Here is a 21,446-nt window from a genome sequence, read left to right on the forward strand (position 1 = left end):
TCTGGAAATATTTAATTTAAAAGCTCACAACTTCAAAATAAAACATCAGGGCTAAAACCAAAAAGGACTTTTTAGGTTTTCAGTCACAAAAACGTAGATGTCCAATCATGCAGGCAGCCTGTTTCACAATGAGACTCAAAGCCGAGATACAAAGAAAGCTGCTTGCCTTTCTCAAACAGTTCAGCCCAAGAACAGGAGGCTTTGCAAATGCAGAGGCAACATCTACAAATGAGCTCAATGAAACAGGACCAATGAGCTGTTTTAGAAGAGAAATGTGTTTACAGCAAAATCTAGCCAGTTAAACAATAAAATGAAATAACTCAAGAATGGAGAAGACGCAGTAAAATGATACAGTAGAAGAAGTAAGTTCTAGACAATAGCTATGAATTATGGGTAGATGCAAGAATGAAAATGACACAAAACTTGATAATGCACAAATAAAAACAATATTACTTGATACTACTAGTAAAACAGCTGCTATGACCACGGAAGCAGCTCAGGGAAGCACCTGGGAAGTTCTTAATTTACATAGCAGGGAATAAATCAATGCCCAAAATCAGCCGTGGAGGGTGAAAGACCCACTGCCACCATTTCCGAGCCCTGCAGAGCACTAGCAGGGATACTTTAAGAAAGGATGTGCCCAGAGATAAAAATAAATAAATAAATAAATAAATAAATAAATTTTTTTAAAAAAAGCTTACTTGAGGCTTAAAACATTCTCAATCTGTTTTCCTCTTGGATTTTAAGTAACATTCCCTGTAATATTTTTGTTTTAAAATAGCAGGACAAGCACAATCCTATTTTATGTGAGGCTAATAATATTTTGAGGATCTGTGTCTCTCCATGAGCATCCACTCAATTCTTGATCTAGTTATATGAACCTAGAAATGTAGCAAACTACTTTTTTACTTCTTTATTTTACAGTGATGGGAGATAGAATCCAGGACCTTGGGCAGACCGGGTCAGCTCTCTACCACTGAGTAATGTCCCCACTCTACATAGTAAGAGGATCACAAACTTGAGATCCTCCTGCCTCCATCATCTCAATGTTGCTATTATCCACACCTGGTGACAAACACTTTCTAAAAGAAACAAACAATAAGGCGAGTTTTATGTAAACAAGGAAGCACAGACTGGGGAGCTGGACAGGACTTATTACTTCTTTTGTTTTATAAAGTAAATGAATCAGACAAACAGACAGACAGACACACACACACACACACACACACACACACACACATATCAATGGGAAGAGTCATGTAGTCTATTCCAGTTATATCATATTTGGTAGGTAGTCTGATATCTTCCTTCCTCCCTCCCTCCCTTCCTCCCTCCCTCCCTCCCTCCCTCCCTCCCTTCCTTCCTTTCTCTCTTTTTTGTTTTTGTTTTTCTGAGACCGGGTTTCTCTGTCTGTCTTTGGTGCCTGTCCTGGATCTCGCTCTGTAGACCAGGCTGGCCTCGAACTCACAGAGATCTGCCTGGCTCTGCCTCCCAAGTGCTGGGATTAAAGGTGTGCGCCACCACCGCCCGATGGTAGTCTGATTTCTTATCAGGAAATTAAGCACTATGGAAGACTATTTGTGAAAGGAAGGTACTTGTTTGTTTGTTTGTTTGTTTGTTTGGTATGTGTTTTAAAACATTGCATTCTCTCCTTCATCAGAAATAACTAACCATCTCTACCATCAGATAAACACCATTGCAGACAGTTTTTATGCTGATATAAGAAGTAGCGGATGGATAGATGGGTAGAGGGCTGAGCAGTGATATCATATGTACTATTTTAACTAACAAGATACCGTTTAATCTCTAGACTGTGGTATTGTCTAAAGTAACTTAAGAAATCAATGGCAGAGTTATCCATAAAAGCCACCCTTTGAAATGTATAATTTAGCATCTACACGCTGACATTTAGTTGCTTTCTTGAATGTCAATTCTGCTGGTTTGGTATGTATATATACAGTTCTACCTCCGGTGTATATCCATGGCTGACCCTCCTGGTGCTACTCTATAGTGTCTTATCTGCACCCAGAGAAGGGAACTAACTGTGCCCCTCTGACATGGAAGGCCTAATACAGGATGTCAGAGCAAAGGAAGTGTGGATGGAGTCAAGAGGATTAAGAGAGGAAGAGGGCTTAGGTGCAGTGATGTGGCTTCCAGTGTGTGGGCAGACATGGAAAACAAGCAGACGTGGCCTCACAAGAAAACAAAGCTTGAAGAGAAGAGTACTGCAGGATGGGATGAAATCCTAGCAGGATCTGTTTTTACTGCTTACAAATACTTCGGCATACACAGCTGTGAATAGAATCGGTGATGCAAGAGGGGTGAATCAACCTCACTTCCATCAATTCACTAGTAAAAGGGTGCCAAAACAAGACCGGAAAGCAGCTTTAAAACAGGGCGTGGTGGTACATGCTTGCAATCCTGCTGCTGGTTAACCAAAGACAAGAGAAGTGAGTCCTCTGGGTCTCACTCAAGCCAGCCCAGCCCATGTCCTGAGCCCCTGGCCTGAGGTGAGAGAATGTGCCTCAAAGAAACAAGATTGGTGACTCCCAAGGAACAACACCCCCCCCTACACACATGCACACGTACACAGATACAGACACGCACACATATGCACACACGCATGCACACACACATACCCACACACTGACATTCATGAAAACCCAAACACATCACACACACACACTCATGATCACACAAACACATTGCACACAGACAAAAAATATTCTGAAAGTGGCCTACATCTAATACATCTGGGACTAGGACACGTGGCAGACCCAGGTGGCCAAATGAAAAGACTCACTACGGGGGACGGTGACACTATTTCCTCTGGGGACACAATCCAAAAGCCACGAGAGTAGCTCACTGAAGGCATAAGACACACAATCGTGAAGACATTAGATATTTAAAAGTCATTTTCTCCCCAAGCTATGAGCATTTTTCACACCAGGAGGGGACACACAGTGCACACAACGGCAGGATACCCAAGAATTTCACTGCTTTTCAGAGTTGTTTTGTTTATTTGTGGGTTTTTTGTTTTGTTTTGTTTTTCAAGTCAAAAGTTTTGACTGGTTGTTGGTACCCCAAGTCCTACAGGAGGACCTAAATAGTCCCTAACATATAGCTCCTCACAGGGGTCCAGTCACCTTACTAGAGATTCTAAAGCACTGTCACTGGGCTTGAAGCGACAGGAAGGAAGAGGAGAGAAGGAGCAGGAAGTGAGGAGGCCTGAAGGAAAGGATTGGGGAAGGGGAGGACAACAGCAGCTTTCCTTAATGATCTGGACCAGTTTGGGTCACCTGTAGGCTCTCTGCTCCTTTTTCTTGCCCTGCCATACCACTCTTCAGTGACGGAGATGTAGCTCACTTGGTTGTGTTTGCCTAGCACGCATGAAGCCCTGACTTGGACATATGGTACTGCATAAACCAGCCATGGCGGCGCATGCCTGTAACCCCAGTACCCAGGATGAGGCAGCAACATCAGATCATCCTTGAGTATATAGTGAGTTTGAGTACATCTCTGACTACATGAAACCCAGTCTGGAAACACCTCTTCAATACTGTCACTAGAGAACTTTTCCGGTCAGAGGTCGTCGATGGCTCTCCAGGGCCCCTTGGAATTAATACAAAGTCCTTTGCTCAGCATTCAGCTTCCTCTACAATCTGGCACCTTTTGGGCTCCCTTTGTTCCCTGTTACCATTCTCGTCACCCAATGTTCCAATAACAATAGCCTCTAAGGTTTCCAGCATATACTGTGCACCCACCACTGCAGATTATTGTGGAGTTCCAACAGCCAGACACGCCTGTGCTCTTTATCTTTCTATCAAAATCCCACTCACAGCACAAGCCTGAGCTCACAACGCTCCCCACCCCCTTGAGCTCCCTACAGCATCAGCTCCTGTAGATTTTGACCTCTAGTTATTATCCAATTCATTTTGCCTTGAATTTACAGCAGTTTAAATCTGTTTTGATTTAAACTTGCCCCTGTAAGTGGTAAGTGAATGAACATTTGCAACCCTACTGTGGGACTTTCTTAGATATCATCTAATGTATCCTGGGTTGCTGTATTGCCAGAGAGGCAAGTCCGTGGGAAAAAGCACCTGTCTCCAGGCTTAACTATCTGAGTTCCGCACCCCCAACCCCAGAACCTACTGGGTGGAAGGAGTTAACTGACTCCCATGGGTTATATATCCTCTGGCATTTACATGCATGCAGTGACATGACACACACATACAAATACATATGAGTGCTTGTTATGTTATACTGGAAAGAAAGGGGGGTTTCTGTTTGAAATCTGAACTTCTGCAGATAGGAGATTCCTGAAATATGTTTCCTTTGAGAGACTTGGTGGAATGAGAATGAGTTAGATGGATTATTTCACAATAGCAATAGGAATTGTTATTGATAACCCAATAGCAGAGAGACAAGACTGACCGAAATTGAGTCCTCGATAAGCCTGTCTTAGAAAAATGTCCTAGCCAGGAAATTGTACCATCTGTTTTCCCTCCTCTTTTCTTTCTTTCTCCCCAATCCCTTGATACTGCTTTTTCTTGTTTACTCCATCCAGGTGCTCAACACCCCATCTCCAGTCAACTCTACCCAGGAGCTCAGCACTTCATCTCCAGTCAAATCTACCCAGGGACTCAGTACTCCATCTCCAGTCAACTCTGCCCAGGTGCTCAGCACCCCATCTCCAGTCAACTCTACCCAGGGGCTCAGCACCCCATCTCCAGTATACTCCATCCAGGAGCTCAGCACTTCATCTCCAGTCTGCTTAAGGTCAATTCTTACTAAGCCAGGAGGTTCTCATTCCAGACCAGTCATGACTTCACTGATGTTCTATGGACTTGAGGCAAGATGGGCTACTTATGCTTGCTCAGTTTTTCCTAGTACAAAAGAATTATGAACCAGATAGTCTTAGGGGCCTCTATCATTTCTAGAAAGTTCTTAATAGCTTATGATGAATGAGCATATGCAACATGAACAAAGAATCAATTCATTCTTCAGACTAATTTGAGAATCACGTAAGCAGGGTACTTGGGACTCTGTCTTCCTGTCCCTCTCCACCGCCTCCCACTTGTTTATGTGTGCACTAACGTTCTATGTGTGTTTTCTTGTTTGAGAAAAGGGAGGAGAGACGGGAAGCTGCAAATCTATGAGAGTACATTATTAAAAATTGTTTTTCATTTATTCAAATGAATATCTACATGCTAATAAGCATTTCTTGGTTACTCTACACTTGGGATTGCCATGGTTTTTTTTTTTTTAGTCAATGTTAATGAGAAACTAGTGAAGACTAATTTTAAATAAGTTAATCTTATGGTAGAAGATCACTTGAAAAATCCACAATCCTACAGAATCCAGCAACCAACATCAAGAAGTAAGTTGCCTCCATGTATATCTAACAACATCCTCAAGGACATCCTGTCAAATAAACAAATAATCGAATCAACAGGGCTGCCTGGATGACTGCAGCAAGAAGAAGCGCGTGATGGCTGATTTTGGTTAGGTAATCAATGAAAGCTTGCTACTAGCCAGTGGATCTAAATTCAGCTATTTTTTTTCCCCAAAAACTATCAATTAGACCTTCTCTCAGACAAGTGAGCATGAGTCAATGAAGCATTTGTACAGGGACACTGTGCTCTGTCACATAAACTCCATGTCAGGTGTCTTCATGAACAGGCTTGAACCTTCAGCTTGATGCTGGTGGAGCCCTCTACAGACCCCCACAAGCCTCACGATGCAGAACCCTGTGACTCTTCTGCTGGATTAGGGAACTGAAAGGAATCTCAGGGTCTCTGCACAGCGAGGGTCAGGCTTACACTCACATTCATTTACACCAAATGTGGGCTGAGCTCTGGGAGTCCACCAAGGCCATCTTGCCCAAAGCCATGTCACGGTGGCAGCAAATTAGAACTGCTACAGTGGCCCCCATAAAAACAGCTCTGACTCCAGAAGGACTGCCACTTTGCTGGAAGTAAAAGGTATGTGCCTTGGACAAAGACAAGAATTCTGAAATAAGAAAAAAGAATAAAAAAAAAAATCTACTCTGACCAGACATTTTGGGCAGTGTAGGGGACAAGATGATAATGAAATTGTGAAGAAAAAGCAAGTATTTGGGAAGAAAAACAAGCAACTAATGAACTCCACAGGGTGAACCATTATTTTTAATGCAAACAGAAAGAGCAGGGTTTTTGTTTTTGTTTTTGTTTTTTGACAGCGAGGACCACCTAGCAAATACAGGCAGTACTAGCTCATAAGAGACCAAAGTACTAACCAGACCACACAATAGCAAGCTTTGAGTTCAATGCCATTACATCAATACAATTTTTAAAAAAAGAAAAGAAAAGAAAAAGAAGGAAAGAAAACCAAAATGGTTATCACATTTTTTGCTCAAAAATTTCAATACAATGTTTTTAAGACTCTGTTTTCTCAGGATTTTTTTTTTGCTCTATTAAATGCTTCTCCTAAAACCAAATACATATTTTTCTATTGATTTCTTGGATACTTTTGGTAGAAACTGCTAGCATTTTGTTTCTTGAGAGAACCTTTCCTAAAGATGCAGTTTTTAAAATCCAGAACATTAAAAAATGATTACTATTTTTTCAAGAATTGTGTGATTATAGAGTAATTACAATTTTAAAAAGTTGGCTCTCTTTACAGCTCTCAGAATGTCTTTAATTATCAGGCAGAATGCACTGACTTTTCTCCTTTTATACTTGTCCCTAAATCAGCAAGAAATGGGGAGGGGGATGCATGAGTAGGTCATGTTCTCCAGAGAGTAAACATTTACAAAAAAGGGGGGAGAGGTAACAATTTTAATAGTAGGGTTTCAAAAAAAAACTTGATATATCAGTTCTAATATTTTTGTGCCTAGCATTTGGCTTTATGTACATATGCTCTTTCAAGAAGACAGCGGCGCAGAATTTCATTTGACATGTAGACTGCATGTTTAAACCTACCTCAAACGGCCTCTAATTTTTACTTCTTGGGCTCAGATTATTTTCCTTTCCTTTTTCATTTTAAATTTTAGTTTTTAAATTGTTCTGGTATTTCTCATTCTTTTTTTCCTAAAATTTCTCATTTTCTTAACAAAATCATCAGTAAATAATAATTGAAGGCTCCAACTATACAATTATATCACCAACTGCTCTCCTAATGATCTCAAGGTACTCTACAAAGACAAAATCAATTTCTCTTTTTTACAAGCTTTAAAAATTTGACAACTGCATTTTCTTAGCAGAATATTGATACTGAAACATTCTAGACAGGGCTTCTCTTAGGCCATACTTTGGATTCTCCTATATTCAAAGCTGGAGATTAAAATTGTATTCAAAGGTTTTGGTTTAGCATTGTTAACTATAATTGTATAAAATTATAACAAAGGTTTTTTAAAGAATCAAAAGGGTTCTGGTGATTACATCAGATTTGAGGGTTACTTACTTTTGAATAAAAGACCACCTCATGCCAGAAATATAGCTAATATTTAGTTACATTATGTGGCAGATCTCTACTCTGATTTTAGGTGAAATTTAGAATTTCTATATTCTAATTCACCTCAGACGAGCATGTAGCTCCATGCTCACATTGAATTTTCCCAGACACAAGGTTAAATCCCATCTTTTAGATGAGAAATATGAACTTGGATCTTAGTGTGTATGTGTTTGTGGGCGCGTGCCTGTGTGTGTGTGTGTGTGTGTGTGTGTGAGAGAGAGAGAGAGAGAGAGAGAGAGAGAGAGAGAGAGAGAGAGAGAGAGCGCATCTGCACAGCTGTACACTTCTGCATAAACAAAATAGCCATTATGAAATTAACAGCACCTAGTCCCATCCTGATTGCACAATTTCAGGGTTTGCACCATGTTATTGAGCTGAGCTGTTGAAGTCAGCTTCCTATATCCACTTTTACCTTGTCCTTTCTGACAGTAGTTCCTGGCTGGTGATGTACTTTTCCCTCATCCTTAAAGAGTTTTCTGAGACCTCAGCCTCCTTATTCTATTCTGTTCTCACTAAATGTACATTAGTCTCCCAGAGTACATAACATTAAAAAAAAAAAAGTCTCAGTCCCTTAAAGAGAAAGAATAAACATGAGTTGGTTTCCCTCTCTATCACAACACTTCTATTTGAAAAATCTTTATAAGTCATCATTTCCTCAGTAAGCGGCATATGCATAACCAACAGAAAGATGGGGAAAGACTCAGGGATAGAAAGATAGTGGCCCTGCTCATCCTGTCTGCTCAGGAACGGCAGGACGAAAGATGGAGCAAGTTCATAAGGAATTCCATCTCCCAATTCACTTCCTTTCATTTTCTCTCTTCCACATTAGAAAACACATTTAAGTGCAACAGGTGCCTGAACACACTCAAGGAAGAAAAATAATGAACAATTTGTGAAATTTTGGGGAAAATTATGAGATTTAGATTTTTATTTTTTTAATTTATGGAAAATTTTAATTTATGGAAAATTTTATTAAAATTCACTAATTCTAGAGTGTGATTTTTTTTTAGTAACTGTCAGAATTTGGCAATTTAATTTATTATAAGACTTTCCTGCATTTAGAGAAAACATAAACATCCTCTAAAAGCAAAGCAGAGTCACTGTTAAGTGCCATTTATAAGTATAAGCATTGTACATAAAAGTGTCATTTATAAGTATAAGCATCATACATAAAACAAATGATTTGGATATGTCACACTAAGGCCTATAGACTTATAATTTATAAATGTGAAAAGAAACAGAAGAAATAAACTCAGAGTGAAAACATAAACTTAAAAATTATGTTAAAAATATGCTCTCAGTTTAAGATTTTATTTAGAAAAAAATTGATCAATATCTATATTTATAACTCCCCAATTTTTAACTAAAACAGAAATATTAACTTCAAATTAAAGAATGAATATAAGCATCATGGTATATTTCCCTCAAACAAACACATCAATGAATGAGTATGTAACTCTGTGGATCGCTTCTCTGCCTTTTGGCTAAGATCAAGTGTAGTAACTCTGTGGAAAGCTGTATTTCCTTTGGATCAGGTGAAAAGCTATTATTTTATAGCCACACATAAAATACTGTATGAGATATTTGAGCTTTGATAGGAAGATAACCTTTACTAAATTATATTTAGTATTGAACATGTTAGCAATGCAGAAAACAAACACACACAAAAAAAGGAGAAAAAGAAAAAGAAAGACAAAGCAAAGAAATAAAATTCCCTTTTAAGTCTCAGATTAGCTAAGAGGCATCTTACTGAGAAACAAGATTTTAAATTGAAAATAAAAATCAATGATACAGTTCAATTTTGAGGGGTTTCTTTCTCTCAAAAGCACTTCCCTTGCTCCCAGAATTTTAAATCATCACAAAAAAAAAAGAAAAGAAAAAAATCCAAAGCTAACAGCTAATCCTTAAAAAAGCAATGAGCCTATTTATTTATTTATTTATTTTTCTTTGAATACCATTTGCTTGCTATTTGGCATGGCAGCTACAGTTTTCCTGACTGCTCCACATTTCAACGCAGCTATTTCTTGTGTAAAACTAGCTGAGACAGGTTTTTTTCCTTCCTACCAACTACCTGAGGGGTAACTTTGGGAAGAAGCATCTATGCTTTAGAAGGCTCTGAAAAATATAGGAAGATACTAGGCTGGGCATTCATTTCTATGACAGCTTTAGACGCTTTCTTAAACTTTTGTTTTACAAACAGCAGGCAGCAGATTTAAATTCAGAAACCTAGCCAGACAATTGTTTGAAAATTCCTTTCAGAGTTTTATTATAAATGATAGTTTCTGTGCTCTGTTGCCTATATATACATTTTCCTTTTAATTTATAAACTAAACATAAAGACATTTGCTGGCTGGAAACGGTTTTCCTTTTTTATTAAAACATTGTCTCATGAATGTGGTGTTAATGCTCAGATAAGACAGGAACCAAATAGAGCTTAAATGTTCAGGAGGCTGATTTGCTCACTGACCCTTCCTCGCTGACAATGGCAGGGTCTTCAGAAGATTCTATTTGGGCTCCTAGAATCTGCCTTCTGCTTTGCTGTTCTTACCTCTGGCCCAGTTGCTCTGGTTAGCTCCCATCAAAGAGGAGATAAACCTCTTTAATGAAAAAAATACCATTCCTCTCACTTGAAAAAAAAAAACAAAACCCCAAAACAAAACTAAAACAAGAAACAACCCAAAAAATCCAATAATTACCAAAACCAAGGTCTTCCTACATAGTTGAGGCTAGCCTCTAACTCAGAAGCCTACTCCAAATGCTGGGATTACAGAACATTTAATTTGTTCACTTAAGGCCAGAGAAGGTCTATGTCTGTCTGTCTATCTGTCTATCTGTCTGTCTCTCTGTGTATTTTGTTTGTTTGTTTTTGTTTTTCAAGACAGGGTTTCTCCATGTAGTTTTGATGCCAGCTCTGCACACCAGGCTGGCCTCGAACTCACAGAGATCTGCCTGGCTCTGCCTCCCAAGTGCTGGGATTAAAGGCGTGCGCCACCACTGCCCAGCTTCTGTGTGTGTGTGTGTATGTGTGTGTATGTGTGTGTGTGTGTGTATTTTTGAGGATTGAACCCAGGTCTTGCACATACTAGGCAAGCTCTCTGCCACTAAGATACATCTCTGGCTTTTATTTCTTTGTTTTATTTTTAAAACAATCCTCAAATCTGGATCTTAAAGATGAATTGCCCCTGGAGATCATGACTCCCTTAGAGATAGCTTAGACAATCTGTCAGATGAGACATTAAGCATTCAGTGTGGAATAAGTCACTGTGATTTAACTAACCAGAGTGTGACATAGAGACTGGGAAGGCCCACACAAAGTCCCTGGATGCTATCATCTAGGCAGCATAGCCCAATGCACAGCACTTGGAAAAGCTTGGTCCAGTCCAAATACTGATTGGGACCATAAACTCTAGAGTCTTCTCCTCCCTCATGACATCTAATGACTTTCTAATTGCTGTTTTGCTTGCTCATTCCTCATCCAACCACCCCAGGACCTCCCTTATGTAGATCTGGGTCCAGAGGGACCTGTCTCAACAATATTAACAGTCCATATTGGTTGACACCATACTGCAGGCTAAAGGTCCAGACTGACATTTCATTTCATCTTTCCAGCAATCTCATGGAACAGGTACTTTCAGTATCTGTGTTTTACAGGTGAGGACATTCGGTCAGAGATGTAACTAGTTCAAGCCATGCAGTGGATTGGGGCAATATTTGGCAGGAAACCTACTTGGTCTACAAAGCTCTCGACCATGAAACTTCCCTGTTTCCCCCACTACCGCCTCCTGCTTCCTCCAAATGATGCAAAGAGATAACAGGACCACTCCTTAGGCTGTGCCTAATGTGTCCCTGAGCTTCTGTTTATGATATGTAGAAAGAAAAGTGGCTGAAGAGAAGCAGGGAGGGTGGGCTCCGGTGTGAAATGTAAAAATGTCCGTGGGAGAAGATGCCAATATGTATGCAAACTAAAAGAAGAAGAAAATAATCCTCAGGGCCCCAAACCAAACTCCTGAGTATCTCTTTCTTGTCTTTGGAATGTCTTAGCTACTTGCCAAGTTTGAGGTACAAATGGTGGCCTTGGCCCTTAGTTTTCTAGAATTATCCAGGAAATGCAGGGTCTACATCCTATTTTTCCTGTAATCAACACTAATGCTTACAATCAATATGAAAAAAAAAAAAAGCAAGGAGGACAAATTATGTGGACCAACATGAAGAAAACAGAGATTTGAGGGAGAATGAGAAGATTGTAGAAGACACTAAGGTTTCTGAGACTCTGAAGAGTGAATTTAGAAGAAGAAAACAAATCATTTGTGGGAGGGGATGAGAAACCATCACTCACAAAAGCACGACTTCTGTTAATCCTTGGGGGAAATTGCCCAGACTCTGAACATTTACACTAGCACTCGGTTGTGAGTAAAGCTTGAATGGAACGAACCTTGGGTAGACTGGCTTTTGGACAGATGGAAGGGTGGGGTTTTCTGTTTTTCTCTTATTTTTTAAGGTCAAAGAGAGGTTTGCAAAAACAATTGTGATTAAATTCAGTCATAAAAAAAAACAGGAAGTCACAATATTCAAGGGGAGATGAAACTGGAAAGCAGCGGTCCATAAGGGAGCATGTGAAGGGGAAGAGACCTTCTTACAAGCCCCTCTGCTAGCTCCTCGCCTGGATAATCCCAGGCACTGGCAGGCTATGGAGCAAAAGGACAGATGCTTCTACAAAATATGATTTTTTTAATCTGTCACTCTGGGAATAGCTCTGGCCCCATAGTTCTTAAGTCTATGGGCTAAGCCTTTACGACACTGCCATATGTATCAATTGGGATGGAAAAAAAATCCAACCATAATAATAGTGACAAGATTAGAAAGAGTTATCATGTACTGAGCATTAATGGAAAGCAGTTTACATGCACAATCTCATTTAATTCTCGACAGAATGTGATAACAGGTGTCACAATGATCCCCATTTTACAGATGAGAAAGTTGAGAAAATGACAACACGTGGTTTATCTTCTATGAATTCTTACAGCTTAACCTCACAGTACCAACCCACTGCTTTCCTGCTGAACTGGAAATTCATAGACTTCACCCCACCCCCTGACAATTCGACACAAAGCTTTTATAGCCCTCATCTGGCCTTTTCAAAGATGACCATCTCCCAGCAGTGACTCCCATTGGCTATACAAGGACTCACATGGAATAAGAGCATCTAACCCCTCCCTCCCACTCACAGATACATTAACATCTGATCAGTACTAGAGTCAGCAAATGACCCCTGGCCTCCTCACTAAAAGGCAGAATTTGGGGGCACTAAAGACAGATAAAAAAAAAAAATCTCTGAAAGACCAGAACTAGTCTGAAAAACTAGTCTGCCCTCTGACCTTTCTATGTTCGGTTGAGCCTTTAACATGCCTGTTTTCAGGCTGGGCTGGAACTTAGTGGTAGAACACTTAAGCATCACACAGAAGGGCCAGGGCTTCATCCTCAGCACTACAAACAAATGAAAGAACAATCCCCTTCCTGATAACATCCATTTTCTTCTTCTTCGAGACATTAGCAGAACTGCCTGCCATAAAGTCTGTTGCTGTGTTATCTGGAAGTTGTCAGTCCACTAACCTCACAGGCCTGGACTCTGCTTTTCAAGGGACCCTTTGAGAGGCTCTGGCTAGCTCTGACTTTGCATCATGGTCAAAGGCATTCAAGGAAATTTGTCTTTGCTGCGACCCCTAAGGTTGTGGATCACTGAACAGCTTCACATAAACTTGTCTTCCTTTCACCACCCTCAAACTCTGTCAAAAATACTACCTACGAAGAGGTGGACTATCTAGGTAAGATTCCTAGGACTAGGCTGGTTTGGACATCAGCCTCCCTCTTCTCCCACATCCACTTTGCTTCTCAGATATTGGCTGGCAGGCCAGGTCTGTATTTGTTCTAAACATGTGCTCTATTACGTTCCAAATGCTTGTTCTCAAAACAGAAAGGACCAAACATCACAACACACACACACACACACACACACACACACACACACACACACACACGGGACAGGGGGAGGGAGGGAGGGAGGGAGAGGGAGAGGGAGAGGGAGAGGGAGAGGGAGAGGGAGAGAGGAGAGAGAGAGAGAGAGAGAGAGAGAGAGAGAGAGAGAGAGAGTACAACAGGGCAACTAAGTTTTTTTTTTAAAAAAAAAAAAGGAGAAAGGGATGGAGGGAAGGAGTTAAAATCAAGATTTGATGATGAACCCTAAACTCAAATCTTAATACCATAAACTGAAAGCCTTTGAAGACTAGAGAAACATGAGGCCCATGGAGACCAGGGGCATATTGAAATCCCGGAAACAATGATAAAATGTTTATACTTTTCTTTTCAGGAAAGTAGAGTCTATTGCTTCCATCAGATTATTAAAGGAAGAATGATTTCTTTTTAAGTCCAGTGCTTGAGGAGAAGATCTGATACACACTGTAGGGACTCAGTAAGTCTTTGTTAACTATGTATTCAACAGTAGCAGAGTCAGCGCATGGATGAGAAGGGTGTGAACGCCACAGTATCTCATTTACAGATGGAGAAATCGAGGCCTGAGAGGGCCATTCAGATTCATGACCTGCATGGGCCTGAGTATCCTTAAGTATTTACAAACCTACTTTCACATTGTATCACTTGGTATTTTTTCTCCTTGTTTCTTTTTGAAGCACAGAATCTTACTTCCTAGTTAGAAGCCGTCACTAAGTGCATCTGGGAAAAACAAAAGCTGTGAGAGCCGGTAGAACTGGCCACTACAGCCATGGGTCTGAGCTAGCCCACACATCATGGCTGCTGTTCATATATATATATATATATATATATATATATATATCCTGAGGACGTAATTAACATGGCATCGAGATGGCTGCCATTGGTCAAAGTGCATGAGGCAAACATAATAAACTCAGATCTGGGAGAAGGCTAAAATTTAAGTTTCAAACTGATCTTGGCAAATAACTATCCCATTAGCAGGTGGTCTTCAGAATTAACTGAAGAAAGAAAAAAGGAGAAGAAAAAAAAAGAAAGAAAGAACGGTCTGTGAGGTGGCTCAGCAGACAAAGGAGCCGAGTGTGACTCCTGAAACCCACATGGTGGGAGAAGAGAACTGACTCCGGCAAGTTGTCCTCGGACCTATGCACAGGGGCTGTAACGTGTATACCCACACAGATGCATAATATAAGTAAACGTAAAACAGAGAAGAAAAGAATAGGAAAGAACGAACCGGAGAGACAAGAATCATAGACCTCCCATTGGTGAGAAGGCTCCCAGGAGAATTCAAATGGGGCCTACAACCGTGTTACCAGATCCCAATGTAGCCATCAGATAAGAAAAGCTAATTCAGTTACTCTGCTCCCCATGAAAGAAGAAAAAAATGAGAAAGAGGGGTATTCATCTCATCAAGCTCCTTCCTGCCGGCAGAGGCTTTGAAAATGACCGGCCCTGGGATTCTATGACACAGCAACTTTCTTGGGCTGAGACTTCCTCAGAACCTTTAAGTAGTATGGTGAGTGTCTCAAGGAAGAGATGAGGATTGGCCTAACCTTCAATCAATGCCCCCAGGACGCTCCTAGCTAGAGAGACTTGCTATCAACACTCCTTTGAAACCTTACATTCTAAATGCAAGCCATTTTGGGAAAGGAATCTGTTATGACATCCTGCATTGTATTTATGAATAATCTCTATGGTTTGGCAGTGATAGGCAATATTTAGTGACTAATAAATGAAAACCCAGAGAAGACCATGTGGGTTGGAGTCCCAGCTAAGTGATCTAGGTAAAATTACATAAGCAACTTGATATATAAATAAAATGGAGAGATTGGCATGTTTATATTATATGAGACCTCCCAGTTTTTGCATACCATATCTATATCTATATACTATACTGTTTGAAGCTTAAGCTATCAATGGATTCTTCCAACATCATTAAAACAGATTAACCTACAGACAAGAAAACCATACCTCCCCAATATTGCATTCCTAGCTGTCCTCACACGTCAGTTGGAATATCAATTGAGGAGAAAAGTGAGTTGATCTTATCTTCTTAGAATTAACATTACCTATTTCTCAATCTGGGAACCTCAGATAAGGATCTGAGGGGGGGGATTCAAAAGAAGTTAGGTCTAACCAGCAATCTGACAGCTTTACCCCCACTTTACAAGGTGGGATTTATAGAAGATTCCAGTCAACTTGCTTTTTTATTTGAGTTCTGCTCTCAAATTGTAAAAAAAAAAAATTTAAAAATCCCTATGACCATCATTGAATTAATATAGCAAGTCAGTCCATGACTTAACAATCTGAAGATTTTCTTCAGTGCAATACGCCTCTGTTCTTTCAGTCCCCCCTCTAAGATTTAAGGCAGCTTCCTAGTTGGGCTCAGGTGGAACCTAAGGATTAGCTTGGTAGGTCTGTTTCTCCCTTCCTCACAATTCTACAAGCCCCTGCTTTCACTCTCTTTCAAGCTTTGAACTGAATGCCCCAGTAAGAATCAAAGTATGACTGTAGCCTGGAAAGCCAGCTAAGTGAACATTCAGAAGCAAGGAGATTTTCTGGTTGCTTTTCCCTCCCTAGCACCAAGGAATCATTAGCCTAAAAGTTTTTCTCTCCATCCTAAGCTGAGCTCCATTGAGATGTCACTTAGCTTATTGGTATCTCTGAAGAAACTGACCACAGCAAAAGACTCCTTAACTTCCCCTTCCTTAGGGGGCCTGAAACAGCTTAGAAGATGAAAGGAAGATTGGATCGTAGTTCTCACTAAACAAGGCCATTGTCCCTTAGAACTGGTGGTTGTGGGAGCCTCCAAACACACCCAAGTCCTGCTTCTGGGATCACAAGTAGGTTTGCCTCTTTGGTGCTGTCTTTCTGCTGACCATCTTTGATGGATGCATTTCTCTGAGGACTGTTTCCAAGCGCTGGACCCCTTGCCGCTGCCTTCTCAACACCGAAGGAGTACATGTGGAAGCCTTGAGGCTCCCCAGCGAAGGCCATGCATGGGTTGGCATCTCTCCACTCACCTGGGACTCCTGAGATCCTTCAGTCAGGCTTTCCAGCTTCTGTAACCTCTGAGACTGCCTTGCTTGGGTGGTCACCCCTCGGTATCAGGACAGGCTCGACCACCTAAAAGGTAACAAGACGGGGCAAGGTTACTTAGCTGCCTGAGAAGCAAGTGTGAGACTGTGCACTGGGGTATATTGCAGTCAAGGCATGGGAGGCTGGTGAGAAGGGAAATGAGCAGCCAGGGCAGGGGGCAATGCTGGTTCAAGAGGAGAGCTTTTCAGAGATGACCAATGCATCTTGCTGTTGAGAGGTCCCTGAGATAATCTGATACCGCAGGAAGTATGCCTGAAATCAGGCTCTGCCTTTGCCTCTAGCCCGAGACAGGCAAAACAGGGCAACTTAAAGCAAACACACATCCTCAATGGAAGACTGAAGGGGGTAATATAATGTGTGTGTGGGGGGGAGACTTTTGAAATGACATGGGGCGAGCGGCTGGCACAGTTAAGACCACAGCAGGTGAAGTGGGCCCAAAATGAGACAGCTCAGCCTGGCTTGGGTCACTTGCCTCTTCTCACTGAAGACAGGGGGGCTGGGGCTGGGGGGGGTTCTGTGGCTCCTTTACCCTATTTTTACCTCTGGAGAAAATCATTAGTCTTGATTTTTAAGACAGGCAAAAGCTACATTAGTTAGTTGGCTTGGGGGACTAGGTCTTCACTGCAGCTTTGCTAATACCTCACACAGCACCCCATCTACCTCACGCCCAGTGAAAAGCAGATTGGAGCCAGAGGCTGCCGGCTCTTCTACAGGCCCCTTTGGGGCTTGGCATCAGATGCAAGCGCCTAGAAGTTTCCATCAAGGCCCCTGACTCACTAGGCGAGCGGTTATGCCTTAGAAGTTTAATGACTAAAGAGATTATGCCTCCCCCCCCCAACCTTTGCCTGCCTCCCTCAACAATGGCAAACTGAGTTCAGAGTGGGGAATGGGCTCCCACTGTCCTGAGTGATGTAATCACCATACGCAGGAGAGAAAAGATGCAAAAAGCCACTGATTTTTCACTTATTGAGGAGAAAGGGGGGGAGGAATATTTTCACTGTCCTCCCCGGAATGAGAGACACCCCCCTTCACAGACCCCCAGCAGGACCCAAAGTGAGCAGCCTCGGCTCTGGGCTGCAGCTGCTAGGCAGCGGCGGCGGCGGCGGCGGCGGCGGCTTTCAGACAGCAACAGTTGTCTGGCTGAGGCGAGGCGAGGCGAGGACTCGCTGCCGCACGACGCCTTCCGCTGCCGGGTGCTCTAGGGCCCTGGAACTCCAGTCCCCAGTGTAGCCCGGGTGGGAGAGATGAGGGGACTGGGGGGCACAGGAGCTCTGAGAAGCCTGTGCTCAGGTTATTCAAGCCCTTCTATGCGAGTTCACTTCTCTAAGGTCACCTCGCTCCCAAATCTGGTGAATGGTCAGGCTTTTGGAGAGGGAAGGGCTTCCTGGCTGGGGGTGGGGGGCGGAGGAGGTGGGATACAGTAAGCAAAAGACAAAGGAGTAGGTGAAAGGACACAGTGTGAAGCTATTTTTAACCTAACGTGGCTCTCCTGCTTCTCCCTCCGAGAGCTATCGCTCCACAGACGGCCCCAGGTGAGAGGCAGGAAGAAAATCCCCCCCAGCTTTTGCTCCCGCTCCACCGCCTGTCCAGATCTTTGAGATCCTTTTACTCTTTCAGAAAATGCATTCGGAGAAGGAAAATGTCCTTTATCTGGGGAGGGAGACCCTGATTTAGTCCTGGAGCCTGGAGTCCTCACGTTCTGTGCCTTCTCACGTACTGAGCTATTACCGGCTGCCTCTGTCCAGCATTCTCAGCATCCCTGAGCCATTCCCTTTTTTTCAGGAGAGGGTAGAGAGGGTAGAGTCTGGGTGGGTAACTACAGGACCCAGAAATAATGGTGCACAGAGTTTGTGGAAAGCAGAAAGGTTAGGATGCGGGGGAAATTGAGGCCCTCCCCGAAAATGGGTAGCTTCGCAGCCCTGGGGTCATGGGCTATCACATCCCTAGACCCATTTCCTATCTACTTTTCATCTCCATGGGCACTTGCGCGTGTCTGTGTGTCCTTCTGGCCCAGTCCTTAAGGGCAAGGGCGTCTAGCAGTGTTCCTAGCTAGCGAAGGGCACGGGGCACAAAACGTGTTGAAGGCCTGATTTGTACCACTTGTAACCGAAGTGGTCACGACTGCAAAGAGTGGAGGGGGAGGAGGGGGGCCCACGGGCTCTCCCCTCTGCAGCTTGCCTCCCTCCCCAGGTCCGGGCGCCTCGAGAGGCCAGCATGGGGCTGCTACAGCCGCCACAGCTCAACAACCGCAGCTCCCAGAAGCTCTTTCCCCGCGGGGGTTTTCCCTAGTTTCCGCCTGTTTTATCCTCTTCTGAGCTACTTAGTTTTGAAAAAGAGGAGATGGGTGGGTACTGGAGCCTGCAACGTGCCTGAAATTAGGGTGGAAGAAGGTTCAGAAGGAAGGCTCCGGGGAGCGGGCGGTGCCTGGGTGTTTTCCCCTCTTTTTCGGAGCTACCGGATTCACGGAGGTTCATCTCACCTCCTCCAGGTTCCGCGCATCCTAACCGAGGATGCTTAGGGTCTACTGCCCCTCTCTCAAGGGCTCCCCCCGCCCCCATTGCAGACTCTAATCCTTTGGGTCAAAAATGACCGTAAAATGTCCTAAACTGATTCATATTCCAGGTGCTGACTTGGCCCTATAACCATGCCCCCCCCCACTTTTTATTGTGTGAGTGGGGATATTTGGGATGTGGGGTGTGGGGGAACGATACAACTTCTGTAAACTTTTATTACATTTTAGCTTCTTCTCACTTCTTCGAAAACACGCACGCCATCCTCTCCAATTTCCCCTGTGATACAAAGTCGATTAAAAAGTTGGGGGCGGGGGACACGCCGCGGGAAGGCGAGTGACCAAAGCCTCCCATAGCGTGGAAAGGACAGGAAGGAAAGAGCTGATTCTTCCGTGGAAAACGGGGAGAAAGACTGGGGAACTCTCGGATGGAGCCGCTTCGGGAAGGTGCCGGCTTCGGGCGGTCGCTGGTAGCTGCAGTCATGTCGCCGAGCGCGCCCTCCGCGAATGCTTTTTGGGGTAAGGGCTTCCGGCTTTTGAGTTATGTACAGCAAGCCCAGACCGCAAAAAGATTCGCGAAGGGCAGTCTACCCGCTTCTTCGGTCCGCCGCCGCCGCCGCCTTCAGCCCAGCACGTCTCCGAACCCCGAAGCCGAGGAGGCTGGATGTCCCCGGCGCGCTCCTCCGCGGCTCAACCTCCCCACCCTGCGCGCCGCGCTTCCCTCCTCGCGTCCCCAGACCCATCCCTCTCTCTCTCCAGACAGTCCGAAATCCTCCGACTCAGCCCTGCACAACCTCAAGAGGTAGTGGAAGACGAGAAGGGTAGCTCGGAGGGGGACCCCAGATCCCTGAGCCCAGCCTCCACCCCTCTCGCTCTAGCACCCCGAGCCTCCGACCCTATCTAGTCTAACACCCAATTCCCATATCAGCGTTCTGCTAGCCCTGGCTGCAAGGTCGTGGATCTCTGAACAGGTACGGTCCAGATTTCCCCCGAATCCCCTCCTATCCTTCCTAGTCCCCCAGCAGAGGTTCCAGCCGTGACTACAGGCGCTGCGTAAAGAGAAAAACTCCCCCAGAGCACTAAATAAATACAGACAGGGCCGCCACCTCATTGGTGTGGACTAAAATCGTCACCCACCAATCAGAAGAGAGCTCACATTTCTTTTTTTTTTTTTCAGAAGGGGGAGGGAGAAAAATATTTCCATTTCTAATTATTCAACAAAACCTAGACTAGAACACATTAAAATATTGTTGTTGCAAAAACTGTCCATGACTCCCTCCCATTCTAGCCCAGGTGAGGGGGTGGCAGTGTATATTGGGAAAGAGGGATTCAAGAGAGCGACCTCTTCCACCGGGACCTAAGCCAGGAGAACCAGACGGAAAATGACTGGCAAAGATGAACATGAAATAAGCTCAAACCCCACTCTAGTTGGCCTATTTCTAGAAAAACGAGACTTTCTCGAGTCCCCCTACCCCACTCTGCCCCCCAAAAGTTCTGAATGTTCACTAAGAAGGGTGAAGCTCTTCCCTCCGCACGACCCCCCCTCAAAACCCGTCCAGATGGTCCATTTGCCTCAGGTGCCCCTTCCTTGCTGCATCCCCCCCCCCACACGCCCCATTCTGCAAAACGTTGGGGGAACAAGAAGGGTTGAGCTGGGCATTGATTGCCACAGCGACAGGAGATTCCAGCATCTGCAAGAGGGAGGGGAAGAGAGACTGGAGAGAAAGGAGGGGGCATAGTCTCTCCTCTTCCCGCTTTCCTTTTTTCCTTCTAGGCCCCTCCCCCACTCCATCTATCCTAACTTCCAGCGGATGCTCTCTTCTTTACTGCGAAGCGCCACCCAATTCTCAGTCCCCTCTTGCCTAGCCCCAGGAATGCCAAAGAAGGATGTGATCAAGTAAATGTCTGTCTCCCTCTCCAGTGATATCGTCTCCCAGTGGGGAAAACCTAAGTCTGGGTGGTTTACTGCAAACATTGCAAGAACTTAGGTGCAAAAGTTTTTGTTGTTGTTTTTTTCTTTTTTTTGGCCACCCGGGAATCGACGTGCGGGCAGACTTATCCACACACACACAAACACACACACGCCCTTGGCCCATCATACCCACAGGATGCATCTCTAGACCTCAGTCTTGGTCTCCCAAGTTCCTGTCGGCCTACCCCCTCCACCCATGCATCACCCTCCTACACTTCTGCGACCCACCCACCCACCCTCCCACTGCATTCCTTTGCTTGGCTCAGCTACTGAAAGATGCAAGCACACACCCTCCCAGCGTCTGAGCGACACGCCAGAGGGGGCTCCACAGTCTGCGCCTGCCACTGGCGTGGCGCGGGGCAATTGGGG

General features: G+C 43.8%; 1 long non-coding RNA gene and 1 pseudogene across 1 annotated transcript in view; one reads left to right on the plus strand and one right to left on the minus strand.

Moving 5' to 3' along the window:
• LOC114699734 overlaps window positions 1–21,446 on the minus strand; it is an 80,644-nt gene that overhangs the window by 58,746 nt on the left and 452 nt on the right. Inside the window, exon 2 of the long non-coding RNA XR_003735574.2 lies at window positions 16,521–16,623. This is a non-coding gene — a long non-coding RNA (uncharacterized LOC114699734). The remainder of the gene's footprint in view (window positions 1–16,520; window positions 16,624–21,446) is intronic.
• LOC114699741 lies at window positions 8,959–9,060 on the plus strand (annotated as a pseudogene).

This window comes from Peromyscus leucopus, chromosome 4 (genome assembly GCF_004664715.2).
Source record: "Peromyscus leucopus breed LL Stock chromosome 4, UCI_PerLeu_2.1, whole genome shotgun sequence".
NCBI classification, from domain to species: Eukaryota; Metazoa; Chordata; class Mammalia; order Rodentia; family Cricetidae; genus Peromyscus; species Peromyscus leucopus.